This window comes from Stenella coeruleoalba (genome assembly GCF_951394435.1).
Source record: "Stenella coeruleoalba genome assembly, chromosome: 1".
Taxonomy (NCBI): domain Eukaryota; kingdom Metazoa; phylum Chordata; class Mammalia; order Artiodactyla; family Delphinidae; genus Stenella; species Stenella coeruleoalba.
The window spans coordinates 55,495,358-55,513,098 of NC_137169.1; the positions used below are offsets into that span (position 1 = coordinate 55,495,358).

At 39.9% G+C, this 17,741-nt stretch overlaps 1 protein-coding gene across 3 annotated transcripts in view; it reads right to left on the bottom strand.

The window, feature by feature from the left end:
• JAK1 (Janus kinase 1) overlaps positions 1-17,741 on the bottom strand; it is a 140,278-nt gene that overhangs the window by 53,594 nt on the left and 68,943 nt on the right. The window lies entirely within an intron of this gene.

The window sequence follows — 17,741 nt, forward strand, 5'->3', positions numbered from 1 at the left end:
CCCTCTTCCCAATCCAGTCTACCCCTGGCTTCATTTTAATGGTGAAACAGCAGATGGTATGGTGAAAGGAGGAGGGCCTGGGAACAAATCTGACCAATGATGCTTTCAGTTCACCAAATATTTTTTGAGTCATTCTTATCTGAAAACTTAGGCAGCAAATAAAGGTCCTCCCAACTTCCCAACCTCACCTCAAAGGCTTATTCATACTAAACAGGAATAGCAGTTTGGTTCTGTAAAATTAAAGTTCCTGGTCCCATTTTTACCACCAACACCAACACCACCGCCACCACCACCTACACAGCTCTGCATTGTTTTTTGTTTTTTGTTTTTTTTTGCATTACGCGGGCCTCTCACTGTTGTGGCCTCTCCCGTTGCGGAGCACAGGCTCTGGACGCGCAGGCTCAGCAGCCATGGCTCACAGGCCCAGCCGCTCCGCGGCATGTGGGATCTTCCCAGACCGGGGCACGAACCCGCGTCACCTGCATCGGCAGGCAGACTCTCAACCACTGCACCACCAGGGAAGCCCTCTGCATTGTTTTAACAGCTTTCCTTGGTGCTTCTCACAAACTCTTTTTAAGAGTAAAATCAAACTATGTTTTGCAAATAAGGAGCACCCACTCTTAGTGATTTGAAAATGGCTGCCAAATTAATACAGATTATTGTCTCAGTTTTCTGTTGGTCATTCCACACATTTTATCAGAATCCAGCTTTAGAAGGAGCACAGTCCCATGCATGACAAGGCAGGAGTGGAGGGGTGCCTGGGGAAAGGGGGATGAGTTACCTCTGAGGCTGCAAGGCCAGCATTCCCACAGGACCTTAGATTCGAAGTGAGAGATGGCACAAAACACAAAAGCAATCTAAAATCAGTAGAGTGGGTGTGGCATGATGTCATCTTTATGCCCCTTGCTAACTCCAATGACTGACACTGGAGAGGGCTGGTTTGGGAAGGTTTTCTGCAGTGGATAAGGCAAAACTAATGATAGGAGGCCAGGCAGGGGATATAAGTATGAATTTTGATGTGAAGACTTTGACTTGGCTATTTTGTCACGACAGTTTTTAAAAGATTCAAAGAACAAATCATTATACTTTCAACTTTAAAAATGTAATATAACCAATTGTTTTAATTACATAAATAGATACCCTGCCTTGCAGCAAAACAGCAATCTGAAATTAGCTACATCTAATACCCTGCTTCAGCTCAGAAGCAGGTGTTCAAATCCCACATTTAGGAGACCCATTCGACAATTATTTTTGAGCAGTTCTTCGTGCCAAAAGCTGAACTATACCAGGAGGCCGCAACGAAGAACAAGAGCAAGATGGTCACTGCTCATGTGGAGCTTACAGTCCACAGGACTAAAAGAATCAAACAAAGATGCAGAGAAAGAAGTAATCATAAAGAACTTAAAATACCATGAAGGAAAAAGAGAGCATATAATAAGGAATGTGATTCAGCATGGGACTCAAGAGGGAAGTAACACTGAGCTGAGATGGAATGGCTATCATGGGAGGTGGGGAGAAAGCAGTTTGGGTAAAGGATGAGCATGTGCAAAGGCCCTGTAGAGGGAAGAAGCCAGTCCGGTCTCTCCAGATGCATAAATGGGGAAATCCCTCCAATACGCCTTTTTAGGTGTGGGTAAAGAACAGCACTACCACATTCATACTTGCTAACAGCATGCCTGGGGCCTTGCTACCCCATGTTTCCGGCAGCATGCTGCCAAGGATGAATGCAAATCAACCAGATGGCCTCCATGCTTTAGTGCCCCAAACCAGAAGAGGGACGCACACTCAGAACCGTTTAGAGTAGGAAGAGACCTGAAGTTCCACCAGTCCCTTTAAGAAGAGCTACTGCATAAATTTTTTTTTTTTTTTTTGCGGTATGCGGGCCTCTCACTGCTGTGGCCTCTCCCGTGGCGGAGCACAGGCTCCGAACGCACAGGCTCAGCAGCCATGGCTCACGGGCCCAGCCGCTCCACAGCATGTGGGACCTTCCCGGACCGGGGCACGAACCCGTGTCCCCTGCATCGGCAGGTGGACTCTCAACCACTGCGCCACCAGGGAAGCCCCTGCATAAATCTTTTTAAACTCACAAAAGCATTTTAATATGCACCATCAGATCACATGTTACTTGAACACAGGAGTCATGGGGATTGAGGATCAGACTACAATCACCAGGATTCTATCAAAACCCATAATCAAGAAGAGTTTGTTTTTTCCATTATTCATTCTCTACTACAAGCAACACTGTATTGAAATCACATTATACCTAATAATTTTCAAACTGACCTCCAGTATTACTGGATAGGACAAGAAAATGGTATCAATTTGTGATGCCTTAGCCTAGAGATTAAACTCTGAGAAAGCAAGATCAGCAACAGAATTTCTTGACAATATGCATTTACTCTGATATTTTTATAGGCTGACTCAACAACAAAAATCCCTGTTCTCAGAAAACTGACATTCCAATGATAAAAAATTAAACACACCCATATAGCACTTAAAAGGCATGCTAGGGCTTCCCTGGTGGCGCAATGGTTAAGAATCAGCCTGCCAATGCAGGGGGCACGGGTTCGAGCCCTGGACCAGGAAGATCCCACATGCCGCGGAGCAACGAAGCTCGTGCACCACAACTACTGAGCCTGTGCTCTAGAGCCCGCGAGCCACAGCTGCTGAGCCTGCGTGCCTAGAGCCCGAGCTCCGCAACAAGAGCAGCCACTGGGATGAGAAGCCCGCGCACTGCAATGAAGAGTAGCCCCCACTCGCCGCCAACTAGAGAAAGCCCGCCTGCAGCAATGAAGACCTGACACAGCCAAAAATAAATAAATAAAATAAATTAAAAACAAACAAAAAAAAAGGTAATCTGAACATTTAAACCTAAGACTGGTGACCCACTTTATGTGAAATGATGACTCATTCAGGATGACAAGTGTTTTTTGTGCTACAGCATTTGTGCAATGGCTTCATTCAAGTAACATTTCTTTCTGAATAAACTAAACAACATGCTCTAACTACTTACTTTTAGAACAAGTAGGAAAAGAGCAAGGTCAGCTTATAAATACTTTGGATAATTCCAAGAAATCAATTCAAGTTTCTTGCTACAAGGTACAAAAAGAAAATCTTTAATCCTAGAAAAACTGACCAGTAGGAATCACTCAGTACCCTTTAAAAATAACATAATTCACTGGGTTCCATTCCCAACTCAAATGAATACAAAGAAGCTCAGAAAATAGTAAGGATAAAAGTGAGAAATCAAAAGCTTTTTGATGATAGCAGTGAATTCTTCCACCCTAACCTCCTTATAAATTTTCAAGGATTTGAAAGAAAATGCCTTTCTCTCATTTGAAGAAAGTGGCTTTAGTGGCTTTAGCCTTTACTTTAGTGGCTCAATCTTGTAGATGCTACTTTACATGAAAAAAAAAAATCAGGGAAATTTTGTAAATTCTCAATTGTTTTTTAGTTTATAAAAGTCTTATGCAAGAGATATGTATATCTAATACTTTGTGAATGAGGGAAAAGTAACAGAAACAAAATGCGATTCTGTGAGTCTGAACAGGACTAACTGCAATAAATGGGGTAGCACAACTATTTTCTAAGATGCAAAATTCCAGAAATCAGTGTCTGAAGATACGGAAAGCCTGCTAAATTTTCAAGGGTATCTTCTGAAATACAGGTATCTATTAAAGGAAGAACATAAAATTAAATTTTGAATAGTGGAGATGACAGACATAAAGATAGATCATATTAATATTCACAAATATGATGATCAGAATATGAGTGCTTTGGGCCAAAGGCCATGGCCAGATGTATATGATAAAAGTAGACTGGATGATGGTTAAAATCAATGACAAATGTGTATGTATAACTGAATCACTTTGCTATACACCTGAAACTAACACAACATTGTTAATCAACTATACTCCAATATAAAATAAAAAATTTTAAAGGACTATCATTAAAGAAGGAATAAATGAAAGTAAAATTTTAAAAAATGTTTAAATCAATGACAAGACTCAAAATAAAATACTTTGGATATCTGATTTTTACTAGAGAAACCATCACACCTACAGTGAACTACTTAATGGATGCCTTAAAGGAATCAAAGCTTTTGATTCCTGAAGTAGAAAATGCAAATAAAATGTTGATGAATTAAGGTATGAACCCAGAAAAATTGAAAAGAAAAACATGTAATTTAGAAAATGTCCTGAAATCAGCTGCTTAATACCTTAAGAAATGTTAAGACTGAAGATCTTAAACCTTAAAAACCATCTTAGCAGGCACCAGTCTTAAGGTTGGTGAGGAAACCTGATGCAACAATATAAGCTCCAAGAGGGCAGGGACTCTTGTCACTTTTGTTCCATGCTTTACTGTATTAGGTGATCAGTAAGTAGCTAAATGGTTAAATGAAAGATGAAGGTAACAAAGCAAGCAACATCACCCGATGGAAATATCACCGTAATCCAGAGTGTGTGATTTTATTGCCTCTATACACAACTAGCAAGTGGACCTTGAGAAAGTCATTTAAATCTGAGCCCATCCGTGAACCTGAGAGGAACCATCTTGCCCAACGGATCAAAAAAAATCTCTCAAAAAGTCTTCCTTAAGCTCCTACATGCCTTTTTCAAATGAGGCTATAGATGTGAAAGATGTTAGTGCTAAAGCAATATAATGTAGGCTTTATGGCAGAGGACTGAAGTGGGTGGCCAACTTGCTTAGAAGAACAAAGAATAAATAGGGATTCTGAGCAAAAGCCTGGTCATAAATCAAAGTCCCATTTCATAAGTCTCAGATGACACAGCAGAGCAGTTAAGAGCCTGAGCTGGAATCATAAGGACCTGTGTTTGAATCCTGCCTATCCCACTGACTAGCGATTGTAATCTTAGGCAAGTTACTTACCCTCTCTAAACCTCAATGTTCTCAGCTGTAAGTGGGGGGATAAAAAATAGCATCTATCTCCTAAAGCTGTTAAGAGTTAAATTAGTTAATGCATATAAAGTACCTAACACAGAGTGTAGCAGGCAGTAAGCATTCCTATTTTGGTCGCAATTTCTGTTAAACTGATTACAGCTTGATGGAACACAGTTCCAGTCAAGGAGAGGGAGCTCCAGCATACACCGAGCATCTGTAACATCTCATGCACGGAGCTAGGCGCTTGCACTTAATTCTCATAAAAAGCAGAAGTTTCAGGCCAATCAGTGGGGGTGCCAGATGTCAAACACGTGACTGACTCCAAGGACCAGGCTTTTTCCACAGGGGTGTAAAAACTGCTTTAAAGTGCCCCCCATCACCAACACCACTGTCTTCTTAGCACTTTCCGTAGTCTAGCATCCACCTAGGAGACGGGTCTCATTCCAGGCCCCTCCCTCCAAAGGCTGAAAGAACTGTCGTTCAACAAATCATGAAAGTGCCCTGGGCCCTGCCTGCGTTCCAGCCCACAACTATCACGCTGCTCTGGCACCACAAGGGTAGGGGTGGATATGTGGGGGCGAAGTTCTGGTGGCCCTGGCAGAGGCCCACCCCATAGGCACGGAACCTCCTAAAGGCCTAACACACACACACACACACACACACACACACACACACACACACACACACCACCCCACCCCACCCCACCCCACCCCACCCCCGGGAAAGCATCTTTCTTCCCTCTTAGTCTCATCACCCGGGGCTTCGCACCCACTGGAGCCTTGTCAATGACTGTGTCTGTTGCTCCCAGTGCCCCCTGCTTTACTGAGGCCCAGATAACTATTCTGAGGAAGGCATCACAAGATGCTATGCAAAGCTAATGGATTCCAGCCAAAAAGATGACATAAAAACAAAATCTGTTATTTTTTTCCCGTCAGCAAGTCAGAATTATGGCTTTTCTATATGCTACTCCGGCCACACAGAATAACTCACTTCTAACTACAGCAGCAATTCCAGGAATACCCCAGAACCTTAAGTGCTGCTCCATTTACAATAAATTTCTAGGGATGATCAAACAATCAATGCCAACTCGATGATCCAGGGCTCTCTGCACTGCTCCCAGTGAGCCTGCTTTCCCTGAGAGACTGCTTCTGATCAAACTAAATTAAGTCAAAACGTGTTTTCCTAAAAGCCACACTGTATCAATATGCTTTGCTATCCCCCCCTTTTATTTCTTTTACCGCTAATACATCTATAATGTTATTAAAGAGCACAGAATACAGTGGTCAAAATATGGTGACAGAAGTGGACGCTCCAAAGGTGAGGAAAATGGCTTGTCTGCACCTTCTGTGCTTTCCAATCGTTCATCACTAAAATACTTATTAAGCACTTGGACCATCACAATAAAACCTTGCATTTATATGGTACTTTATAGCTTAAAAAGAGCTTTCACATCTATAACCACATTCGAGTCTTACAGCTCCTTTCACAGATGAGAAGACTCAGCCTCAGACATTCCCATGGTCAAGTGGCTAGTGAGTGGCGAGGCCAGGCTCAGACACACTTCTCAGCCTCCAGCTTCACTGCCCTTTCAGTTTGCCACATTTCCTTGGGCAAGGTGCGGGCTTTGAGGGAATCTAAAGAAGAACCACGCTTAAAATCTAAGCCCACCAAAACCCTCCAGTCTATTATTAATAGTTGGCAAGCGTTAAGAACTACAGGAGTTAGAAGAGAGGGCTGTGAAGTGACCAGGTAGAGTGGACTCTGTTCCCAGCCTTGAGGAATAGAGACAATCTAAAAGGAAAGGAAGGGTGCAGCTGTCCTGGAAAAGGGCTGGAGGAAGGAAAATCAAGAGGGTGGAGCTGCAGGAAGGACTATGCAGACCAAGAGGGATCAGGCAGGAAAGAAGTAGACAGAGTGAAAAGGTGAGGCAGGGTCTGACTGAGGAGAGGGGGGTAGGGGCGGGGCGGGGTGGGGGGAGAGGGAGAGAGAGAGAGAGAGAGAGAGAGAGAGAGAACACGCACCTGTGGGCACCAGCTTCTGTCTGTAAGCAATACAAGAAAACTGCCTGGTATTGAAAAAATCTCTAAAGCTCTCTGAACACAAATCCTGTGTAACAAGGAAAGTATTAGATGACCTCTACAGTTCTTTACAGAACAGAAGCAGTTAGAAGCCTGGGCCTAGGGTCACCCTAACCTGGGTTCAGACCCCAGCTCTCATGTCTGTGTGACCTTAGCCACGTTTTTCAACCTCTACACGTTTCTGTTTCCTCTGGGATTAATAAAGTATCTACAGGGCTGTTGTGAAGATTCAAGATTTCTCTAAATCTCTTCCTCTAAAGTATGTTTTTACTGGCTCACACTCAAAAAGCTCACAGTTCATTAATCAGTTTTCTGTGAGTATACTCAAGGCTTTTAAAAATGTTTAGATTAAAAAAAAAAAGTAACAAAGCAAACAAACCCTATCTTACAAATGTTTGAAATCATATTATGCTGCACCCTAATAAAACTAATTCCTCATTAACTTGTATTTCCAAAGTGTCGTGATGCAAAGACATAAAACCTCTTGCAGATATGCCATCTGGTGAAACTTCAAGGTAACTATAATTTGAAGGAATATACAGGAAGCAACCCTGAATCCCCTCCATGCCTTGCTAACTTTTACTAATTTATTTGTGTGTCTACTGCATATTTACCTACTCCCTCTCTGTTATGTACTAAGCTCTTTGGGGGCAGAAATCCATCTAACGTGTTTCCTGTTAAGTCTTTACCCACTTAGGGTTCTGGGATGCAAACAACAGAAACCAGCTCTGTTTACCTTAGGATGAAAATAAATTAAGGGGAAGATATAAGAACACAGGAACAGTCTGACAAGGACATCGTTCTAGCACGGCCACCACTGGTCACCAGCCATCACCACAACTGGACTCCTGATTCTGCTGCTTCCATGAATGATCTCAAGCCACCCCTATGTATTTGTACCATTCCTTCCAGAAGCTAAGTCTTGGGACAGAGGAATCCAACAGGCTGGACTTGGTTCACCACTAGTCATGTGTCTGTACCTCCTTCAGCTTCCACAGCAACAACGGATGATCACTCCAGAAATGAAGGGGGTTCAGAAGCTGGACAATGTCAATGCATGTTAATTGCTATCAAATGGCAATGTCCACTCCAGTCTATACCCCAAAGGAGCTCAGCTATTGCCTCAAAATATAAAGTGACGTTGGGGAGAGAAATAAAAGGAAATCTCAAGGAAAGTGTTTCCCTACATGGTCTCCTGCACCTCTCCTCAACCAAGAAACTGTAATCAGTTTTCATGTTTAGACCTGAAATAGCCTACCAACAGTCTCCAGTGCTGCACTAAGGCAGAGCTCTTCGCGAACTGTATTTGCACAGTGAGTAATCCACTCGGTCTTCACCAGGACAGCAGACTTGATCACCAGGTCAACACTGCTCCTCCACAGCACGGAGCCTCCTCTCTCTCCTCTCCACCTGCCCCACTTGTCTCTGGCACCAGCCAAGAGTCCAGTAATGGTTTCACACCACTATTTGACATCCTAGGAACCCATGCTGACCGCTTTTCAAACCTTTTTTACCATGATCTACAGTAAGCAATGTGTGTATGACAAAAAATGAATTTCACAGAAAAATAGCCTCACTACATGTAATTCACTCTGATATTTTCTATTCTATACTATTTTCTTCTCTTTAATAATAGATTTTAAATGCTAAATAAGACCCACAAAATCGATTTCATAGTCCACTAATGAATAATAAACCACCGTTTGAGAAACACTAGTTTAAAGGACTGAACAAGATTACCAAAACAGAATTTACTTTATAATCACTGTTTATAGTCAGCTGAATATAAAATAGTGAACTGCATTTCATCTGGAATTCCTCTATGAGAAGATCATCCCTCTTTTCCCAAACCATGCAGCCTATGATGTTTTAAAACAAACAGCTGCACTGAGATCCACACTGCCACACTCACAGTCATTTCACAATACAGGTTCTTCTCCCAGAAAGCTCTTCAGCTGTTTACTTCCTAAATCCATATAATGCTACCAGAGATCAAGAAAATGTAGACACATACCCACAAGGCATGGAAGATTCAGATTTTAAATTCTGCCATTACCCATGATTTATTCCCATAAGCCCCAGTTTCTAACCTTAGAATCACATCTCCTAGTGATGCTTTGCAGGAAACTAAAGAATTCAAAACCCTTTCTGTTTCCTTCACATCTGTGCAAACTTTTCAATGTATTTTATGGAAATAACCACTGTAAATGGAGAGAAGAATTCAGCGTATGGTCATCAATGGATATTTCTAGGAAGGGGAAAGCTTCCCAAGTTTTGAAGGTTTAAATAGATGGTATATTATGATGAATTTGGCTAGGAGTCTTCTGCAGCAACTTAAAATTATGTTTTTCTACCAATGAACTGACAAAGGTGAGCAAATACAGCTATTCTTTCTCAAGATAAATGCTTACTTTATACTCTGCTCATAAGAAGGCAGAACCTCAATGAGACACTTTTTTGTATCCTTAAAGCGAGGCCCCAAGCAGGGCCAGAACATGACCACAGCCATAATTCTTTTATCAAAGGGCCCCTGTCTAACAGACAACAGGCATCCATCTCGTTGCACCAAAATATTCAGTGGCAATGCCTGCTCTTCATTCATTCAATTTTCCTGTTTAATTTTTTGGGGGAAGGAGGGTAATGGTACAGACTTCAGCCATGGAGCTTCTTTGGCCTCTCCTTTTAAGAGAAAAAAAATGTAGAAAGAGAAAAAGGGAGGATAATTTTCTAAGAGCACTGTGGAGGTAAATATTATGGTAGGATGTTAATGACAAATTAGACTAAAAAGAAAAACATAAACATAATAACAACTAGAAGGAATAACTCCCGCGCTCCTGGACATTTTCATTAAGTAAAATAACCAACCAAACAAAAACTCATTATGAAAAGCCTGTGAAGCACACTTTGGTGGGAATAAAAGAATGCAAGAAAAAATGTTATCATCAAAGAAGAGTTAGCAACCCAAGAATGTGAAATAGTAATAATATTGATACACGATTGATTGCCAAACACAAGACACATCCAACCAAGGCAAAGAGTATGCTCAGAGAAGGTGTGAGTGGGGGGTTGAGGTAATTAACCCAATCCAGAAGAATTCAGGAAAAACCAGCATGGTGGAGTTAACCATTCTGGTCAAGAAGAACTGAGCTAGAACACTGGCCCTGGCACTCAGTCGCTGGGATCAGGTTACTTTTTAACTTTCAGTGATTATTTTTTCATTTGCAAATAAAGATAACAGCAATTCTTTTACAGGACTGTTTTACACTCTGAGAGAAAAAATATATATAGGTCTAGTAGAACACCTGGCCCATATTAGGCATATAATAGTATGACCATTATGGGGCAGGTGGGATTTGAACTGGGCCTTTAGGAATGGGGAAGATACAAATAGGAAGAGAACAGCAGCCAACTGAGGGGAACATTCCAAATAATGGAAACATGAAGAAATAACAAAAGAAGGAAAGCGGCTGTGTAAAACCCTTTGGAGACTGACCAGAAGGTTTGTGTAGAATAGAAAGAAATGAGAAAAAGGAGAAAGCTGAGACCAGTTTACAGCAGACCATAAATGCCCAACTCAGGAGTATGGACTTTCCTTTGAGGAGACAACCCCAGAGGAGAACTCAAATCCCCAGACTCACATGAATTCTTCAGAAACAAGAAAAGTCCCCCAGTATGTGAATATGTGCTATGTAGAGATGGGGGGAACTCAGACACAAGGAGATGACAGGGAAAAGCATGGGGACACTTTAAATTCATCTGCAGAAAATAATATCCTCTTTTAAAATATTTTAAATGAGTCAACTAGTCCTTGATGGATATACAGGCACTGTACACTAAGATTCTCCACCTCCCCTTTCCCTCAGTGTGAACATCCCAGGACAATAAAAGTTAACTGAGCAAACAGCCCCAAATATTGCCACTGGTAAGAGCTAATTTTAATATTCATGGGGGGATCCATACTCTAACCCCACCTTACTACACACACATAACTCCCACAAAGAACAACTTTTAAAAAATAATAATAAAATAAGAAGCTAGAGGTTTTCTTCTGCAAATTACACTGTGAATGAGTCAGAAAAAACTTTCCCAAAGCTTTTGTCCTCATGGCTGAAGAGCCAGCCTGGCTGGGACATTTCCTAACAGCACTGCGGGAACGAATATTCTGCTGCTGTTGATTAATCATCCTCTGCAGTGCAGCCTCACAGAGTTGTTCATGGGGCTACCCTTGGGAGTCACTCTGAATTATTTTTATAACATCTTGTCCTTGGATAAAAGGAAACACAGAGTCAGAAATAGGAGGTTAGGAGGTCACCTATTACTCAGCAGAGTTGTTTACACAGCCTTGTTTCCCTCTTATCCAGAGTCAATGTCCTGGATAATTGATAGATATAAGGTACGCACATTTCCAGGGATCTAAATATGGCAGAATTCACAAAAATCATGTTCAATGGAAATTTCTCTGCCTTTGATGATTCAGAAGAGCATATCAGACCTTCTCAGGCCTTAGAATCATGATTATGACCAATTTTCATTTCACAGAACTGTAAGGGGTGGAACTGGGGGGCGGGAGGGGAATCCGGTTAGTGGAATTTGCACAAACAAGTTCCTTTGTGCTAGCATTCATTTCAACAGTCTCTGTGGCCATAAAAAAAAGAACGAAAATGTCATTTGCAGAGACAAGGATGGACCTAGAGACTGTCATACTGAGTGAAATAAGTCAGACAAAGACAAATATATGATATAGCTTATATGTAGAATCTAAAAAAATGGTACAAATGAACTTATTTACAACACAGTAATAGAGTCACAGATGTAGAAAACAAACTTATAGTTACCAAGGAGGAAAGTGGGGAGGAGGGATAAATTGGGAGACTGGGATTGACATATACACACTACTATATATAAAACAGATAACTAATAAAAACCTACTGTATAGCACAGGGAACTCTACTCAATACTCTGTAATGACCTACATGGAAAAGAATCTAAAAAAAGAGTGGATATATGTATATGTATAATTGATTCACTTTGCTGTACAGCAGAAATACAACATTGTAAATCAACTATACTCCAATAAAAATTAACTTTAAAAAATAAAAGTAAAAGAATAAACAGTCTCCATTAGTTTACATGAACGTTTTATCAACCCATGCAGCTCTCTGATGTGTGTCTAGCCAGGTGGTACCTGAACATTTCTGTCTTGGCCAAAAGAACTGTGTTTGTCCAGTGCATTACACGTGTACACACAGCTAATAAGTAGCAGAAATGCAGCACAAAACTGATCCTCAGATGCCACATCTCATGGATCTCACACTGTACTAAAATAAATATTAATGAAGGAACCTCTGTCTTTTTAGCCTTTCTCCAAATGAATACAAAAAAGCAAAGTTGGTGTAACTATACATAACCATTAACTAATCAAAATCAATACAAAATCAATAAACACAGTCAATAAATACAATTATATACTTTTTACAGCTTACAAAAAGCACTTTCAATATATGATCTCCATTAATCCTCACAATAATTTTAAGTATCATTCCTCTTATTTTAATCATAAGTAAACTAAGGCCTAGAGATACTTAAGTGACTTGTAAAAGGTCATATGTATTTATTAACTGGGACTCAAATCCAAGTCATCAGGAGGCAAAGGAAATGGAAACAACTAAAGAAAAAATGACAAATGATCATGGTGAAAAGGTCATATTTCACTAACAGTCAAATTAAAATAACAGGATGCTATTTTTTATCTATCTAATCAGTAAAGGTGGTGTAGCTGCTTATAAACGTAGATACAATCCTGGATTAGTTAGAAGTATAAATTACTGTCATCTTCAAACTATAAAAGTTATTTAGACTCATGATAATAAAAATATACATTCAATAATATAGAAACATATCACTGAAAAGCTAAAGTTCCTCTCCCTACTTCCCAGAGATAATCACTACTCAGTTTTTTGGTGCAACCTTTCTTGAGGACAATTTGGCCTCATATATCAGTTTGGACTTCAAAACCCTCACATTCTGATTCAGTAACCCCACGATATGTTAATGAAAAAGGCAGGTTACAAAACAGCATGCAGAGGATGAGCCTAGCTATGTTGCATAGACACACACAAATAATCCTAGAGAGAGAAAAAAGATGGAAGATGGAGAGGACATTGCAGGAAAAATTACCCATTTAATAACAGTGATTATCTTGGGTGTCTGTGGGGATAGTGATGACTTCATTTTGTACATTCTTTAAGATTTTTCAAGTATTCTACCACAACTATGTGTTATTCCATTCAGGGGGGAAAAGTAATTCGCCCAAGTTACACAAGGAGTTAGGGCTGGGATTGGGGTGTTTAGGAGAGATGATTCCTAGTCCACTATTTAAGCCATCCTATCAATATATCCTGCTCTGCCTGCTGTAATTTTAAAACAGTTCAACAGTTACCAACAACCCAAAGCAACTAAGAGATGTGACAAGGCAAAATGTAATTATTTGTTAATAAGTGATAGAGGTATGAAGTGCTATGACTTCAGAGGAGAAAGAGGTCACTGGTGCACAGAACAATTCCAAAGGCTTCATAAGTCAGATTTAGAAAGGTAAAGAGAAGAAGCACGCTCCATTCCAGATCTCCAGATGAAGATCAAAGGCAGCAGGAAGAAAACCAGCAAGCCTATTTGGTGGACAGTAAGCAGACTTCAGCATATTCATGAAGAGAAGCAGGAAATCAGACTGAGAAAGGTACACTGGGGTCAGACTGAGATGGAAGAGACGATGGAGGAGTGAAGAGAGGGCCTGGGAGTCACAGATCGCTTACACATCCAACTGGTGAATAAGCCCCAATCATTCTAACTCCTTTGTCTCCATCCACTTCTCTCCATCATCCCATGATTTCTCTCTCCAATTAGGGCAACACTGTCCTGAAAAGTTTCTGCTTTCCTTCTCATATGCCTCTATTCCAGTCTCCACAATGCAGCCTATTTCTAAACTGCAAATCTGAAAATCTTATGCTTTCTCTTAAACTCCTTTATTTTCTACTCTCTTAAGATGGCCTTCATAGCTACTTGTGATCTAACCTCCCATGGCTTATCAGTTTGTACCCCAAACTCCAATGTACTATTTGCAGTTCCTGGAATCCAGTACACCCTTGTCCTCCAAGCTTTTGCCACCCCCATTCATTCTTCAGTTCACAGCTCAGAAATCATATCCATCATCCAGGCTTCCCTGACTTGATGCACCTGCCAAGCTGAGGCATCCAGAGCAACCTGTGCTTACCTTTACAGCAGCACTTATAATCCTGCTCTGTGACCATCTGTAGAATTGTGTCTTCTCCACTGTCTTTGAGCCCCATGAGGGCAGGGACTGTAGCTATTATCTGGCTATACACAGCACCCAACAACAGTGCCTAGGGTACAGCAGATATTCAATAAATGCTTGTGGAAGGAACAGATGCTTAAACATTTCCTTTTCCAGGATGCCTCCCCTGACCATCCCCACTTCCCTCTAGAAGTACTCACCTAATCCATGTCAATATTATATACTGGTTTGCATTTAAGAAACTGTTTTATAAGAGTAAATGTGTAGTTACAGGCTTTATTGAATTGTGCAAAACTACTTAACTTTGTATTTTTTTGTATCTTCCCCCACCTGAGATTTTGCAACGTGTTGGGAGTTGCCTAGGCGAAATGATAAAGAAAGTCTAATACTGTAACATCAAATCAATTCAGTTGGGCCAGCAAGTGAAATAAAAACCCAAGTTCATAATAATTACGGACCAAATGTTGATTTCTGTTACAGAAGAATCAATGATAAATTGTGAACCAAATTTACAGGTAGTTTTAAAATATTCTCTTACCTACAATTATATTGCAAGGCATTTAAATTTTTTAAATTTATTTTTAAAGTATACAATTCAGCAACTTTTAGTATGTTCATAAAGTTGTACAACCATTACCACTATCTAATTCTAGAACATTTTCATGTTCATGCCCATTAGTAATCACTCTCCATTCTCCCCTCTACATCCCCTGACAGTCATTAATTTATTTGCCTATTCTGGACATTTCATATAAACGGAATCATACATTATGTGGCCTTTTGTGTCTGGCCTATTGCACCTAACATAATAACTTTTTCAAGGTTCATCCATGTTCCTAAATCTCTATGCCTCGATTTCTTTATAAAATGGGCTTCAATAAATAGTGTTTGGAAAACTGAACAGCCACATGCAAAACAATGAAACTGGATCCTGCCATTTACCACCTAAAATATTTATAATTTCACTTTTATAATTTCACATCTAAGGCTATTGTAGACAATTATAAAAACTGTCATCAACTAAGTGGAAATATTGTATATTAACATCATTCATTTATGCAACAATATTTGTTGTTTAAATTGTATTAAATTGTATTGAAGCAAATTATATTAAACTGCCTACAATCCTGTCTATAAAAAAAAAAATGAAACTGGGCCACTATCTTATGCCATACACAAAAGTCAACTCAAAATAGATTATAGACTTAAACATAAGACCTGAAACCACAAAACTCCTAGAAGAAAACACAGGCAGTAAGTTCCTTGATGTTTTGATTTTAGTCTTGGTGATTTTTTTCAATTTGACACCAAAAGCAAAGGCAACAAAACAAAAAGAAACATGGGGTATTACATCAAGTTAAAATGCTTCTGCACAGCAAAGGAAACTATCAACAGAATGAAAAGGCAACCTACTGAATGGGAGAAAATATTTTCAAATCATATATCTGATAAGGGGTTAATATCCAAAATATATAAGGAACTCATAACTCAATAGCAAAAACAGAACAAAATTCCACAAACAATCCAATTAAAAAATGGTCAGAGGATCTGAATAGATGTTTTTCCAAAGAAGACATACAGATGGCCAACAGGTACATTAAAAAGCACTCAACATCACTAATCATCAGAGAAATGCAAACCAAAATCACAATGAGATATCACCTCACATCTGTTAGAATAGCTATTATCAAAAAAACAAAGAATAACAAGTGTTGACGAGGATATGGAGAAAAGAGAACTCTTGTGCACTGTTGGTGGGAATGTAAACTGGTGCAGCCACTATGAAATAGAGTATGGAGGTTCCTCAAAATATTAAAATAGAACTACCATATGATTCAGGTATCTGAAGGACATGAAAACACTAACTCAAAAAGATATCTGCATCCCCTATGTTTAACTGCAGCATTATTTACAATAGCCAAGACACAGAAACAGCTTAAGTGTCTATCAAAGAATGACTGATATAGAAAATTAATATATACATAATGGAATATTATTCAGCCACAAAAAAGGAGGAAACTCTGCCATTTGTGACAACATCAATGGACCTTGAAGGCACTATGCTAAGTAAAATAAGTCAGAGCAAGACATACTGCATGATCTCACTTACACGTGGAATCTTAAAAAAACAAAAACAAAACCAAACTCACAGATACTGAGACTAGATTGGTGGTTGCCAGAGGTGGGGGGTAGAAGGGTAGGTGAAACGGGTGAAGGGGGTGAAAAGGTACAAACTTCCAGTTATAAGATAAATAAGTCCTGAGGATGTAATGTACAGCACAGTGACTACAGTTATCAATACTGTATTGTATATTTGTAAGTTACTGAAAGAGTAAATCTTAAAAGTTCTCATTGTAAGAAAAACATGGTAACTATGTGTGGTGATAGACGTTAAATTTACCGTGGTAATCATTTCCAAGTATAAACATATATCAAATTATGTTGTATACCTAAAACTAATAATGCTATATGTCAATTATATCTAAATGAATGAATGAATGATCTATATTGACCTGATTGAAACTAGAAGGTCTAAAGTAAACAACATATTAGAAATGTATTTTTTAAATGTGAAAAAAAAAAGAATAAAAGTTTGTAAGAATTAAAAAAAAAAATTTGACTAATACCAGATGATGGTAATATAAAGTCCTTGCCAGGGATAAAAGAACTACATGGCGGGGGCTTTCCTGGTGGCACAGTGGTTAAGAATCCGCCTGCCAATTCAGGGGACACGGGTTCAAGTCCTGGTCCAGGAAGATCCCACATGCCGTGGAGCAACTAAACCCGGCACCACAACTACTGAACCTGCACTCTAGGGCCCGCGAGCCACAACTACTGAAGCCTGCATGCCACAACTACTGAAGCCTGTGTGCCTAGAGCCCGTGCTCCGCAACAAGAGAAGCCACCACAATGAGAAGCCCGTGCACCGCAACGAAGAGCAGCCCCCGCTCACTGCAACTAGAGAAAGCCCATGCGCAGCAACAAAGACCCAACGCAGCCATAAATAAATAAACAAACAAAGAACTACGTGGTTGCTACCGTGACCATAAACTCTAAATGACACCTTTTCTCATGAAAGTTATGATGACACAACCCACCTGTGTTCTAGCCCACACATCTGACTCAGGGTCACAAATCATGTTCAATACATTATCATCCTACAGATTATCCTACAATCAAAATCTAACTTGGGTTTTCTCCCTGGCACATCCCATGCACTTGGGAAAGTCACCAGCTTGACTGTAAGTTCCTAGAGGGCAAGAACAAGATCTTTTCTTCTCAAGTCTTCTCTTGAGGCTTCAAGGCATAGTTGGCACAGTGCTGTGAAATTAATAGGTATATATATATTTGTTCAACAACACTTAGATACTACTATGTGCCAGGCACTGTACTAGGGGCTATGGTTATAATGAGAAACAAGAAAAACAAGATTCTTTAATACAGAAACAGAT